This window comes from Trachypithecus francoisi, unplaced genomic scaffold (genome assembly GCF_009764315.1).
Source record: "Trachypithecus francoisi isolate TF-2019V2 unplaced genomic scaffold, Tfra_2.0 Lachesis_group13, whole genome shotgun sequence".
NCBI classification, from domain to species: Eukaryota; Metazoa; Chordata; class Mammalia; order Primates; family Cercopithecidae; genus Trachypithecus; species Trachypithecus francoisi.
In genome coordinates this window covers 127,110,369-127,125,593 of record NW_022681458.1, presented here as the reverse complement: position 1 = coordinate 127,125,593, position 15,225 = coordinate 127,110,369, and the positions used below count along the sequence as shown (strand labels likewise).

General features: G+C 40.3%; 1 long non-coding RNA gene across 1 annotated transcript; it reads left to right on the top strand.

The window, feature by feature from the left end:
- The first annotated feature begins 5,257 nt into the window (after positions 1-5,257).
- Positions 5,258-14,728, top strand: LOC117095150. Its single transcript, XR_004441836.1, has 3 exons — positions 5,258-5,441; positions 13,642-13,710; positions 14,673-14,728. It is a non-coding gene; the product is annotated as an uncharacterized LOC117095150 (long non-coding RNA).
- Positions 14,729-15,225: the final 497 nt, after the last annotated feature.

Genomic DNA, 15,225 nt, shown 5'->3' with positions numbered 1-15,225 from the left:
GTGTTCTGGATTATCTTATACTGATCCATGAAATGACGCTTATCACAGATAAATGGGCCAGTCATTTTACTTGGCAAAGTACCCTTGCTTTTGTTCCAGAAAATTTATCTATGGAGTGAGTCTTTCCTTTTCTCTAGTAATATAAAATCCAACATATTTTCTGATGAGAAAAGTCCTCTGATTTAAGTTGAAAACTTTTAAGATGTGCAGTATCAGTGGCAAAGGAGGAAAAGATGCAGAGGAATGGGTGATATTGTGCACATCTGTTTTGTGTGATCCAAATTACAGTTCACTTACCTTGGCAACATTTGGGAAACTTTCTCGGTTCAGAGTGTGCTTTTCCATGAGAACAATCCATTTTCCACTCTGCTTCACCTTTTTTTTTTTTTTTTTTTTTTAAATTGTCCCTGACCCGGAATTTCTGGCTCTTCTGACTTACTCTTTTCCTGTTTATCTGTCAGATATAGACCTAGGATTTCAAAAATCATATTAGCAGCTGCCAAATGTCCTGGCAGTATGACTAGAGAACTATCGAATGAACCGAAGACTTTTCATTCTTTGTAAATAATAACTCTGAAATTTTGGAGATTAAATGCCTTTTAAAATGACCCCCAGTGACAGCTTCCATTTCCATGCTGCTTTCATGGAGGAGAGATTGCACTTAAAATTATGTGTATTTCCTCTGCAACTGCCCATGTAGACAGCAACCCAGTAATCCCTTTGAGGGCAGGCACCATGTCTACGTTTCTTTAGTGTTTCCCATATAATTTGGCTCTGTGTTGCACATAGAGTAAATGATTAGACTTGTATTAATTCCTTGTTGGCAGCTACACCCACACCTAGCAGAAGTTACCTGTTGCATTTACCGACGTAGCAGAGTTGCTCCCACATCTTAGAGTCCACTGAGGATGGGGCTGGGCTCCTGCCCACAGCCTACACACTACTAACCACTATGTGATCAGCGCATGGCCAGTGACTGTAAGACGAATGAAAGAGTCAACTGCCTTTTTTCTTGATTTTCATAACGACATGATTTTGAAGTTACAACTGAAATTACTTGTTTCAGTATCCACAAGTTTTGCTTTTATTCGAGAGTATACCATGTGTGGCATCTCACTTTTCTCTCTATACTGCTTGACCAGCTCTGATGTATTCCAAATAACAATCTCAGAAGTCACTCTTTTTTTGTTTGTTTGAGAAGGAGTCTTGCCTGTCACCCAGGCTGGAGTGCAGTGATGTGATCTCGGCTCACTGAAACCTCTGCCTTCCGGGTTCAAGCAATTCTCCTGTCTCAGCCTCCCAAGTAGCTGGATTTACAGGCATGCACCACCACACCCGGCTATTTTTTTTTTTTTTTTTTTTTTTAGTAGAGATGGGGTTTCACCATGTTGGCCAGGCTGGTTTTGAATTCCTAACCTCAAGTGATCCACCCACCTCAGCCTCCCAAAGTGCTGGAATTACAGGTGTGAGCCACCACACCCGGGCAGAAGTCACTTCTTTCCGGAAAGTTTTCCTGACTCTTGCATAAATGGTAGCCCCTGCCTCTCTGTTACTTGCAGAAATCCTGGTGCGAATTATTCTCATCTTCATTTCTTTCCTCTATACGTTGGGTACTCCTGGTACTGTGCCAGGTGCTATAGCACTTAGCGAATTGTTTGGGGGCCCGCAGCCCACAGTTCTTTTCCCACTAGATCTTTGGAGAAGACTAAGTGTAGATATAAGGTGCTCTGTTAGAATACAGTTCCCCATATTCCCGTTTCTATGGCATTTTCCCCTGAGTCTGTGATTTGTGTGGTTTCCAGATGGGGTATTATCATAATGAAACCGAATTTAGCCTTTTCCTAAGTTAAAACAAATTAAAATATGCTCCCATCTAAAGTCATGGCATGTATCTTCAGTTGCACAAACAAATTTCTTTGGCTTGAGGCAGCAAATGCTGTTAAAATAATATTGATTTTCAAGAATTCCTGGCTTGTGTCCTGCAGCTGAGCAACAAAGTCACTACTCCATCTTTGGTTTGTCTAAGAGGCCTGTGGATGGCACGCACACCTGGGCATGGCTCCCTGTAGGTCCTGTGCATCCTGCCTGGCCCCCTCCTTGTGGTCCGCTGGTCCTGCCTTGAAGAAAGCTGTTTTGCTAGCTAGGAAGCATTGTCCACCTCCATCTTCCATGGGTCCCTGCCCTCCCTACCTGCTTCCCCATGCCCAGACCCTGCTATAAGGCTGCTCTTGTGTGTCCTGCTGTATCACATTCGGTCCCCTGGGCTCTGAAACAACAGTGCGTGTGTACTGTGTCCTGCATGTTTCCTCATGAAAAAGACTTCTTCAGCTTCTACTAATGGTTCTCCATCTCAGAACTCAAGCCCCCTGAGTGGGGCTGAGCTGGTGGGACAAAGGCCCTGGGGTCCCCTCCACAGCCCCACTTGTCTCTCAGGTGCTCCTGCACTCTGGTCACCTCTGCCTCCAGGTCTTTCTGTTGTGCAAAATGATGCCTGAAGGTCAGAGGTGCCCAGTTCCTGTGATAGAGCCTGACTCTGAATCCCAGACTCAGCTTGTCTGGGACAAAATTTCTGCAGTGATAATCCACTGGGAATGAAGTAAAGAGGTTAAAATACAAAACAGACAACAAAGTGCTGTGACAGTTGACCACAGATGACTGCTCAGGCATATGGGTTGTAGCAAGGGAGGCAGCATTATCTGCAGAGGGGGTGAGGCAGCAGAATGGGAGCAGGATTTCAGGTCTGGGTCAGACACCCTCAGGGTTGTGTCCCAGCCTCTCCACTTTCCAACTGTTGATCTTGGGCAAGTATTTCAACTACCTAAGCCTCTGTTGCCTCATCTAAAAATGAAAATAATGATACTTAGCTCCTCATACAGGGAGGATTAGAAATGAAGATCATACAGCTCCTGGCACATAATATTCAACTATCATGACGCTCTCTCCATTCCTCTTCAGGATTTAGAATCCAGTGAGTGAGAGTTAACAGTGCAATACTTAAGTCATGCTAGTTAAGATCAGATAAAGTGTTTAAAAAAGTGAATATGTCTGTGCTTTGGAGACTGAAGTAGAAGGCAAGAAAATGTTATCCCCCAACAAGGGAGAGGTTTAATATAGCAACTTATTAGTGAAATTTAGTTAGGAGAGGTTTGAGAAAGTTCGTGACATCACTCCTCATTCCAAAAGTCACCAGAAAATTATTCTAAAGTGTTCTTTGATTTAGTATTCAGGCGTTCGATGGTAGCAAGAGGCTTCCTAGAGCCACTGACCCTCTGCATAATTTGCAGTGAAGTGCTCAGCAGGAAATGATGCCAGGAGCTATGGCCCTGCTCAGTCATGTCTCAGCCCAGAGAAGCATCATCTAGGCCCCCGAGGTGCCATTAAGACTGTGACGACTCCTTGGATCCTCTTTTGGGACCATGTGGAAAGCGGGAATTAAGGGGTTCTGCACAGATTTGGTAAAATGCCTTGGGAAGCCCCAGTAGAAGACATCAGAAGATTCTCTCTGAAGGTGGTAAAGACTAGAAAAGATATCCCTTTGTACCTTGTGGCACATCATATGACTTTTTAATGTTTTTAGAACCATAAAATGACTTTTCATTCCAAGAAATCCATCACGTTTCATCATTTATACTCTGTCTAATGAGAGTAATGAATCCTCTAAATGCTATACAAATTGCTCAGTTTTAGCTGATTTTTTTCTTGAATGATTTATCCTCTTTTTTTTTTTTTTTTAGCAGACTTTCCTTTTTTTTTTTAAATTGCTGGTCTATCATGTACCTCATGAAGCTTCCACAAAAACATTTGAAAAAGGAAAGCCGAGCGGTATTGTTTCTGGGCTTGGTATCATTAGGCTCAATGTTGGACAAATAGGGAAATGGACTCATGTCAGAGGTTTAACTTAGTAACACTGACAACTGTGAAGAGTCACATTCTCTTGTGAGATAGCGAGCTGATAGTACAATAAGGGAGGAAGAAAAAAGTATAGAAAGAGAAACATACAATGTTTTCCTAGAGGCAAAGTTTCTATCTTTCCTTGGGCAAGACACTTATTTCCTCTGCATCTCATATAAAATGATAAATATTTTAATGATTGCTAGACATAATCTATGTAGATTGCTTAAATGCCAGGTAAAGGATACAGCGCCCCTTAAACTAATCATGGCAATGTAAATTTCACTGGAACATGATGATGTCAAGCACACTCCAATAGGATCAGAGGGCAGGGCTACTGAACTTGTTTCCATGTTTAGTAGGCACCAGATTACAGTGGAGCATGTGGGAATTTAAAGTCAAAGAACCTTCATCACTTCTTAGCCTGGTACTGTTGGGGAGGTAACCAAGCACAGGCCCTGAGTGTCTCTACCCCATCTGGCTGGGTAGGTCCAAAATGCAAAGCTCTGCCTGCCCTCTACCTGGGCCATTTCTCAGGATTGTATTTTCACTGAACAACCTTGAGGGATGTGGTAATGCATCTATTAGAGACCAAGAGCAAGTTTGCTTTCTGCTTGCTATAATATGGTGGGTTTCCAAAGCACAGTGTTCCTCAAGTGTGAGGCAAATCCACTGCATGCTTGACATTCATGTAACCCATGGAGAGGCTTGGGGGAAAGGGGAAGCAGTGCAAATTGTGCTGCTTGCTGTGCTGTGAATAATAAAGTTCTTTGTCTCGACCCAGGAGTCTTACGTCTTTTACCAGCATCCATGAAATAGTAATAGGCTAATTTATTAGCTTGTAAGTTGAGAAAATTAAATCCCAGACCCGACAATGTCCTAGGTCAAATTATTTAATTCATCAAATTCTTGATTTGCTCATCTGTAGAACATAGACAATAGTAGTGTTATTTAAAGATTGGTATGAGCATTTAATAAGTAATTAAAAGTGAAAAACCTGGCCCAATTCCTGTTGAGTGGTTGGATCTTTTCCAAAGCCCCGAGCTGTATGGATGTTTCTGAGCTATTGCTAAGGCATGGTCAGAATCACATCACTTGACACAGCATTGATTTCTTCTTTTTTTCCCATGCATGGGGTTCACCTTGCCATTGGACACTAAACAGCTTGAGAATAGATCTGCATTGCATGCGTCTCTTGTAGCCCTGATTGTGTTTAGCACAGCATTGCTCAGATCCTGAGCATCCAGAAAACAAGTATTTGAGCACTACTTGATGGACATATGCCTCTGCCCTTCAGGTAAGGCACTTATTCTGTACCTTGTCCATAACAGAATTGATATAATAAAATCTGTTTTGCACGGCAGATGAGAGGCAGGACTAGATTGCAGCTCCCACTCGGACCGACAGAGCAGTATGTGGCATGGAGGCTTGTATTGTGAACTTCTGCTCCAGAACAACTGCAGGAATAAATCAGGAAAGCCAGGAAAACCCACAGACCCTCTGAAGGAAGTGGATTGCTCCTGCAGGACCTGGCAGACACCTCAAATACTGTAAGTGCCTAAACTACGGAAGTGACAAAGGGAGATTGTCTGCCCCTCAACATACACCTTCAATGTGGAAACTGAAGGTCTAGATCATGGGAGAAGATTCTGACCTTACTTGGAGCTGAGTCAGTTTAGAGAACCAAGTGAAATTCAGAGGTGGAGGAAGCAGCAGGAGAATCCCCATGGGCTCACTGGGTCCCCTGGGAAGCCATTTCTTCCTCGCCTCGCAGGGGTCTTTGGGGATGGTTGCTAGAGGTACTGGGAAAAGGCCACAGGGAGAAGGAAATCTCCAGCTGAACTTTGTAACAATTCGAACTGATCGAGAAGTCTCCTGGCCAGAACTCTGGGGAAGACATGAATCTGGTGTGCAAACTTCACATGCAGGGGAAGCATGAAAGCCCTACTTGCTTTCACAGCTTGGGGTGGGTGGCCTGGGGCAAGTTCTCAGCCCTGCTCACCCACCGCCTGCAAACAGACTTGGTACTGTTGGTGGGAGCATGGTGGGAGTGAGACCGGCCCTTTGGGTTGTGTGGGAGCTGGGTGAGGCCAGCTTTCCCCCACTTCCCTGACAATCTGCATGACACAGTAGAGGCAGCCATAATCCTCCTAGGAACATAATTTCATTGACCTGAGAACCTCACCCTCATCTCCCACAGCAGCCACAGCAAGACCCGCCAAAGAAGAGTCTGCGCTCAGACATGCCTAGCTCTGCCCCCACCTAATAGTCCTTCCCTACCCACCCTGGTAGCTGAAGAAAAAGGGCATATACTCTTGGGAGTTCGAGGGCCTAGCCCATCAACGGTTCCTCTCCATACTACCATAGCTAATGCTCCCTTGAAAGTGACACCTGCTGGCAGAAGGCCAATCAGCACAAAAGTAGTGCATTAACCAAAGCTAAAGACCCTCACAGAGTCCATTTCACTGCCCTGCCACCTCCACTGGAACAGGTGCTGGTATCCATGGCTGAGAGACCCACAGATGGTTCACATCACAGGACTCTGGGCAAACAACCCCAGTACCAGCCCAGAGCCTGATAGACCTGCTGAGTGGCTAGATGCAGAAGAGAGAAAACAATCACTACAGCTTGACTCTCAGGAAGCCACATCCCTAGGAAAAGGGGGACAGTACTACATCAAGGGAACACCTATGAGACAAAAGAATCTGAACAGCCTTGAGCCCTAGACTTTCACTCTGACAGAACCTACCCACATGAGAAAGAACTAGAAAAATCAACTCTGGTAATATGTCAAAACAAGGTTATTTAACACCCCCAAAATATCACACTAGCTTACCAGCAATGGATCCATACCAAGAAGAAATTCCCAATTTACCTGAAAAAGAATTCATAAGGTTAGTTATTAAGCTAATCAGAGAGGCACCAAAGAAAGACAAAGCCCAATTTAAAGAAGTCAAAAAAAAGATACAAGACACGAGGAGAAATTTTTAATGAAATAGACAGCATAAATAAAAACAATAAAAACTTCAAGAAACAATGATCACACTTTAGAAATGCAAAATACTCCTGAAAGTCTCAAGAAGAGAACTGAACAAGCAGAAGAAAGAACTTCAGAGCTCAAAGACGAAGTTTTCCAATTAACCCAATCCAACAAAGGCAATAAAGAATAAGAAAATATGAACAAAGCCTCCAGGAAGTCTGGGATTATGTTAAACAACCAAACCTAAGAATAATTGGCATTCCTGAGGAAGAAGAGAAATCTAAAAGTTTGGAAAATACATTTGAGGGAATAATCAAGGAAAACTTCCCTGGCCTTGCTAGAGACCTAGATAGATATCCAAATACAAGAAGCTCAAAGAACACCTGGAAGATTCATTGCAAAAAGATCATCACCTAGGCACACTGTCATCAGATTATCTAAAGTTAAGATGAAAGAAAGAATCTTAATAGCTGTGAGACAAATGCACCAGGTAAACTGTAAAGGAAAACCTACCAGATTAAAAGCAGATTTCTCAGCAGAAACTCTACAAGCTAGAAAGGATTGAGGCCCTATCTTCAGCTTCCTTAAACAAAACAATTATCAGCAAAGAATTTTGTATCTAGTGAAACTAAGCTTCATAAACGAAGGAAAGATACAGTCTTTTTCAGACAAACAAATGCTGAGAGAATTCACCACTACCAAGCCACCACTACAAGAATTGCTAAAAGGAGCTCTAAATCTTGAAACAAATCCTGGAAACACATCAAAACATAACCTCTTTAAAGCATCTATAAAACATCTTTAAAGGACCTATAAACCAAGAATAGAATTAAAAAATAAACAAAAAACCAAGGTATACAGGCATCAAATAGCACGATGAATGAAATGGTACCTCACATCTCAATACTAAGGTTGAATGTAAGTGGCCTAAATGCTCCACTTAAAGATACAGAATTGCAGAATGGATAAGAATTCATCAATCAACTGTCTGCTGCCTTTAAGAGACTCACTTAACACATAAGGACTCACATAAACTTAAGGTAAAGTGGTGGAAAAAGACATTCCATGCAAATGGACACCAAAAGTATGCAGGAATAGTTCTTCTTATATTAGACAAAGCAAACTTTAAAGCAACAGCACTTAAGACAAAGAAGGACATTATATATTGATAAAAGGCCGCGGCCAACAGGAAAATACAACAATACTAAATATATTTGCACCTAACACTAGAATTCCCAAATTTATAAAACAATTACCACTAGACCTAAGAATTGAGGTAGACAGCAACACAATAACAGTGGGGGACTTCAATACTCCACTGACAGCACTACACAGGTCATCAAGGCAGAAAGTCAACAAAGAAATAATGGACTTAAACTGTACCCTGAAATAAATGTACTTAACAGATATTTACAGAACATTCTACCCAACAACAACAGAATATATATTATGTTCATCAGTGCATTGAACTTTCTCCAGTATAGACCATACAATAGGCCACAAAATGAGTCTCAATACATTTCAGAAAATTGAAATTATATCAAGCACTCTCTCAGATCACAGTGGAATAAACCTGGAAATCAACTCCAAAAGAACCTTCAAAACCATGCAAATACATGAAAATTAAGTAACCTGTTATTGAATGATCATTGGGTAAACAATGAAATAAAGATGGAAATTAAAAAATTCTTTGAACTGAACAACAATAGTGGCATGACCTATCAAAACCTCTGGGATACAGCAAAGGTGGTGCTAAGAGGCAAGTTCATAGCCCTAAATGCCTACATCAAAAAGTCTGAAAGAACACAAGCAGACAATCTAAGGTCATACCTTGGGAATTAGAGAAACAAGAACAAACCAAACCCAAATCTAGCAGAAGAAAGGAAATAACCAAGATCAGAGCAGAATTAAATGAAATTGAAACAACCAACTAAAAAAAAAATACAAAAAATAAATGAAACAAAAAACTGGTTATTTGAAAAGATAAATAAAATTGATAGTCAATTAGCAAGATTAATCAAGAAAAGAAGAGAGAAAATCCAAATAAGCTCAATTAGAAATGAAATGGGACATATTACTCCTGACCGCAGAAATACAAAACATCATTCAAGGCTACTATGAACATCTTTATGTGCATAAACTAGAAAACCTACAGGAGGTGGATAAATTCCGGGAAAAATAGAACCCACCTAGCTTAAATCAGGAAGAATTAGAGACCCTGAACAGACCAATAACAAGCAGCAAGATTGAAAATGTAATAAAAAAATTACCAACAAAAAAGTCCAGCATCAGACAGATTCATTGCAGAATTCTACCAGACCTTCAAAGAAGAATTGGTAACAATCCTATTGACACTATTCCACAAGATAGAAGAGGGAATCCTCCCTAAATCATTCTATGATGCCAGTATCAACCTAATACTGGAAAGAACATAACCCAAAAATGAAACTACAGACCACTATCCCTGATGAACATAGATGGTAAGATCCTTAACCAAATGCTAGCTAACTGAATCCAACAACATATCAAAAATATCATCCAACATGATCAAGTGGGCTTTATGGCAGGGATGCAAGGATGGTTTAACATACACAAGACAATAAATGTGATACACCACATAAACAGAATTCAAAACAAAAATCACATGATCATCTCAGTAGACACAGGAAAAGCATTTGACTAAATACAGTATTCCTTTATGATTAAAAAAACCTCAGAAAATCAGCACAAAAGGGACATAGCTTAATGTAATAAAAGCCATCTATGACAAACCCACAGCCAACATAATACTGAATGGGGAAAAGTTGAAAGCACTCCCTCTGAGAACTGAAAAAAGGCAAGGATGCCCATTCTCACCTCTCCTCTTCAACGAAGTACTAAAAGTCCTAGGCAGAGCAATCAGACAAGAGAAAGAAAGAAAGGGCATCCAAATCAGTAAAGAGGAAGTCAAGCTGTCGCCGTTTGCTGGTTATATGATTGTTTATCTAAAAATCCCTAAAGACTCTTCCAGAAAGCTCCTAGAACTAATAAAAGAATTCAGGAAAGTTTCTGGATACGAAATTAATGTACACAAATCAGTAGCTCTTCTATACACCAACAGCGACCAAGCTGAGAATCAAATCAAGAACTCAACCCCTTTTACAATAACTGCCCCAAAATAAAATACTTAGGAATATACCTAATCAAGGAGGTGAAAAAACCTCTATAAGAACAACTCTAAAACACCTCTGAAAAACACATACACAAACAAATGGAAACACATCCCATACTTATGAATAGGTAGAATAAATAAATGACCATACTGCCAAAAACAGTCTACAAATTCACTGCAATTCCCATCAAAATACCACCACCATTCTTCACAGAACTAGAAAAAGGATCTTAAAATTTATATAGAACCAAAGCATAGCCAAAGCAAGACCAAGCAAAAAGAACAACACTGGAGGCATCACATTACCTGATTTCAAGTTATATTATAAGGCCATAGTTACCAAAATAGCATGGTTCTGATATAAAATAGGCACAGAGATCAATAGGACAGAATAGAAAATCCAGAAATAAACCCAAATACTTACAGCAAACAAAACATAAAGTGGAGAAAGGATACCCTATTCAACAAATGGTGCTCGGATAATTGGCAAAACACATGTAGGAGAACGAAACTGGATCCTCATCTCTCACTTTACACAAAAATCAAGATGGATCAAGGACTTAAATCTATGACTTGAAACTATAAAAATTCTAGAAGATAACATTGGAAAAACCCTTCTAAAACGTGGGAAAAACCCTCCTAAACATTGGCTTAGGCAAGGATTTCATGATCAAGAACCCAAAAGCAAATGCAATAAAAACAAAGATAAATAGCTGGGACTTAATTAAAAAGCTCTTGCACGGCTGAAGGAACAGTCAGCAGAGTAAACAGACAACCCACAGAGTTTACTATTCACAATCTATACACCTGAGAAAGGACAGGTATCCAAAATCTACAATGAACCTAAAGTAATTAGCAAGAAAAAAAAAATCCAGCAAAAAGTGGGCTAAGGACATGAATAGACAATTCTTAAAAGAAGATATATAAATGGCCAAAAAACATATAAAAACGCTCAACATTACTAATGATAAGGGAAATGCAAATCAAAACCACAATGTGCTACCACCTTACTCCTGCGAGAATGGCCATAATTAAAACATAAAAATAATAGATGTTGGCATGTCTGCAGTGAACAGGGAACACGTCTACACTGCTGGTGGGAGTCTACACTAGTACAGCCACTATGCAAAACAGTGTGGAGATTCCTTAAAGAACTAAAAGTAGAACTACCATTTGATCCAGCAATCCCACTACCGGGTATCTACCCAGAAGAAAAAAGTCATTATATGAAAAATGATTCTTGCATACACATGTTTTTAACAGTACAATTTGCAATTGCAAAAACTTGGAACCAACCCAAATGCCCACGAATCAATGAGTGGATGAAGAAACTGTGAGAGAGATATATATGATGTGATATATATATGAAGGAATACTACTCAACCATAAAAAGGAATGAATTAATGGCATTCACAGTGACCCGAATGAGACTGAAGACCATTATTTTAAGTGAAGTAACTCAGGAATGAAAAACCAAACATCATATGTTCTCACTCATAAGTGGGAGCTAAGCTATGAGGAAGCAAAGGCATAAGAATAACACAATGGATTCTGGGGACTCAGGTGGAAAGGGTGAGAAGGGGGTGAGGGATAAAAGACCACAAATTGGGTGCAGTGTATACTGTTCAGGAGACGGGTGCACCAAAACCTCACAAATCACCACTAAATAAATTACTCATGTAACCAAACACCACCTGTTCCCCAATAACTTATAAAATAAAAAATTGTAAAAAAATAAAATAAAATCTGTTTCACCTGCCTCATTGTTTTTCTTGGGATACAATGACATAATTAATGCATTTATAAAATTATGAATATTTGAAATCATAGAGTAATAACTCACATTTACTGACTCCTCTTTGTGTGCCAGCCACTAAATTTATGTATTTCATTTTAGCCTCTCAGTAGCTTTGAAAATATCAAAAGATTATTTTACAGATGAGAAAACCAGGGCTCAGCAAGGTTGAATAAGTTTTCTAAAGTTACACAGCTACTAAAGGAAGCGGACGGTTTATGAACCCAGGGCAGTCTGACTCGGAGAATTGTGCTGCCTGATATAGTAGTTGCTAGTCATAGTGACTATTTAAATTAAAATTAATTAAAAGTAAATGCAAAAAAAATTCAGTTTCTAAGTTGAATTTGTCACATAATGAGTGACTAGTAGCTACTATATTGGACAGTGTAGAACAGAACATTTTCATCATCAAATAAAGTTCTATTGGACAACTCTAGAGTCTACTTTTTTCAGCTTATGATATATAGCACCAACCTCCTTCGCACGCCTTTCTAATCTTACTATTGTACAACATTATAATTTTTATCAGCACACATTAATCCTGGCCCTAATCTACTCCAAGAGCACCTCTTACACCCTCCTTTGCTCAGGGCCTTCTTCTGTTTCAACTCAATCCCGTTTTGTTCTGTTTGCCAACCTGCAACCATGCCCCTTGATGCCCCACCATCCACATCAGTTGTCAGATTACTGACCTGATTTTCTGTTTCCTGACATTGTCCCCTCAGATGGGACTTTCCATTAATACTGTATCCTGTCCAAACACTGAGCACGCAGCTAGACTGAAATGAACTAGCTCTACCTAAATGTTGTGCTAAGTGCTGAATATATCTTATCCCATTTTCCATCAGAAAAAATCTAGAAGGTAGTTAATAATATTACTATTTATTTCATAAATGCAGAAACCAAGGCTATGAGAAGCGAGAAATTAAGGTCAAATTTGTTATTAGGGTGTCAGAGTGTTAGAAAATGACAGAACCAGGATTCCTGACTAGGCCTGTTGATGCCAAGCTGTTGCTGTGGATCTCTCCCCAGGGTGTATGGCTGCTTCAGGCTGTTCTTCACACTCAGACTTATTCAGAAGAATCACCGAAGCTCTAGACCTGAAAGGGCCTTAAGGGCTAGTCTCTCTCTCTCTCTAATTTTTTCTACTCTGTGTGAATAAAAAACTGAGAGCATACTGTCTTACACCTAATTTGATGCCCAGTAATAAGTTTGTTGAAGGGAATTATCATCGCTTTCATTAACTGCTATTGTTACAGAGATGAAACAGAGATGTTCAACAGACAAAAAACAAATCTGGAATCTTTAGACTAGAAAGCTTTTTTACAGCTAAAATATTTACAAGTGCAGGCACTGTGTATTTCTCATGGACTAAGTGAATGCCCAGTGAAAGGCACAGATAAGGAATGTTACAGAAAAGCCCAGTGGTAAAAGCCAGCGGTAAATAGCCAAGAGCAGGCATCCTGAGTGGGCCAAATGGGAGCCAGGCCATCCTTTATAACCTGGACTCACAGGTTATGGCATCACTTATGTAACATTCTATTCATCAAAGTGGTAGTAAAGTCTGCTGAGATTTAAGGGCAAGGTAAGTAGACTCCACCTCTTGATGAGGAGTGGAAAGATTCTGGAAAAGCATATGGAACTGGAAATACTGCTGTGTCTTTTGAAAAATACAATCCACCATACTAATTATAGGTAGAGGGATGTATGGATTAGGGACCTAATAAGATGAGAGAATTTAGGTAGAAAAGTAGTATGGGGATATATTTAGAAATGAAGATTGGAGAACACAATATTCTAATTGGTCCATATAAATCATTGCAGGAACACATTTTGCCAGTAGACTATACTACCACAATGAAATAGCCCAGTATTCAAGAGTTACAAAATCAGGTAAGTGAAAATATCTTTATTATCTTGCACGCTCACTGTTGAATATTTCCTTGTATTATGTTTCCCCAATAAATTCAAAAACTGGCACTTGGAAATACTAGGCAGAAACTTAAATTCAACCAATCACTGAAATAGAGCTGAGAAATTGGATCTGTGCCACATCTGTTGAGTTATGAAGAGACTCATAACCCATGTATTATATTTGATATGGTATACTGAAGACTAAAATACAATAACTTTAGGAACATTATATAACATTAAGCTTGTGCTATCTTAAGCCACCTTTCAGAATAAGTAGTCATGATTGACACAAGCCCTTCAGCTTTCAAAAATTTCTCTTTCAGGTATGTTTTGATGTTTCGGGGGTGATACATGCTCCCTAAAAGTCTGATATTACTCAGTACATTGTCGGGCGTGAGTTTTATTCTCTGCCAGTCTGTACTCTACGGTGCTGCCAGCACTGTCATGCTGGATGTTAAAGGCTCCCCTGGGCATGGACTGCTCTGACCAGGATCACCATTAATGAGTGGATTCCCATAGAGCTTGTCAGCTAACACGGGGATGAAATGCATGTCTTCACTTTTCTGTTTGTTGTGTTCTGTTGATGGGGTGGTCCCAAGACAGTACTGCTTGTGTCCTGATCTTTGACAGGTATTTAGAGAAATAGCAACTCCAGAGGCACTCATCCATGGAGTCGTGTGGGGGGCATAGCCACCTGAGAGTAGAAGCACTGCACTTCAAAATAACTTCTCATAAACTTGCTTCTGCCAAAGTGGACTTTCCCCATTTCCCCAGCTTCTCTTTCTTACAACCAAGACCCCCTAGACTTAACACAATAATCCACATAGAAATTATTTGACATTTAGAAAGAATGTGGGCTGCCCAGAAATCTCAGCACTTGAGGAACAACACAGCAGTGAGTTTTATGGGTTTTGTTATTGTCTCCCATGTATGTCTCCCAGACAGAGTGAAGAAGAAGCCTCAGATCCAGAACCACCAACAGGCACAGAAAAAAAAAGAAAAGAAAAAAGAAAAAGAAGCTACAAGAAATGCCTTATTTTCTTCAGTCAGTGGTCTAGTAAAAGGTGGCCTAGCATCAGAAAGTATTTTTGGCAATACTTGTCTACATCAGTCAAATATGAACAGGAATGATACTCCTCAGTTCTTGCAGATTTAGCAGAGCCAAACAGAAAGTTGATCTTCCATACTCCCTTTCCTCCACCCTTGGAAGAGGGCGACATGCTGTAGTTTTCCCCCTGGACTTTGTCAGCCTGGCTGAGCAGGGATCTGGTCTTCTTTCCCTCTCCTGGCAGAAGTAGGTGACAGTGATCCAATTTTACTGCAGGTGAAGTGTTGGGGAGATTGAGTATGAATCCGCATTCTACACAGTTGAAGCACGTAGTGTTCAGATTGTTCTACCATGATTGTGTTCGCTGGGTCTATTGGTGCATAAAGCTGCCATTCCCACCCAGCAGCAGCGAGACTTAATGAGATGGTCCAGAAGGGGGCTTCACC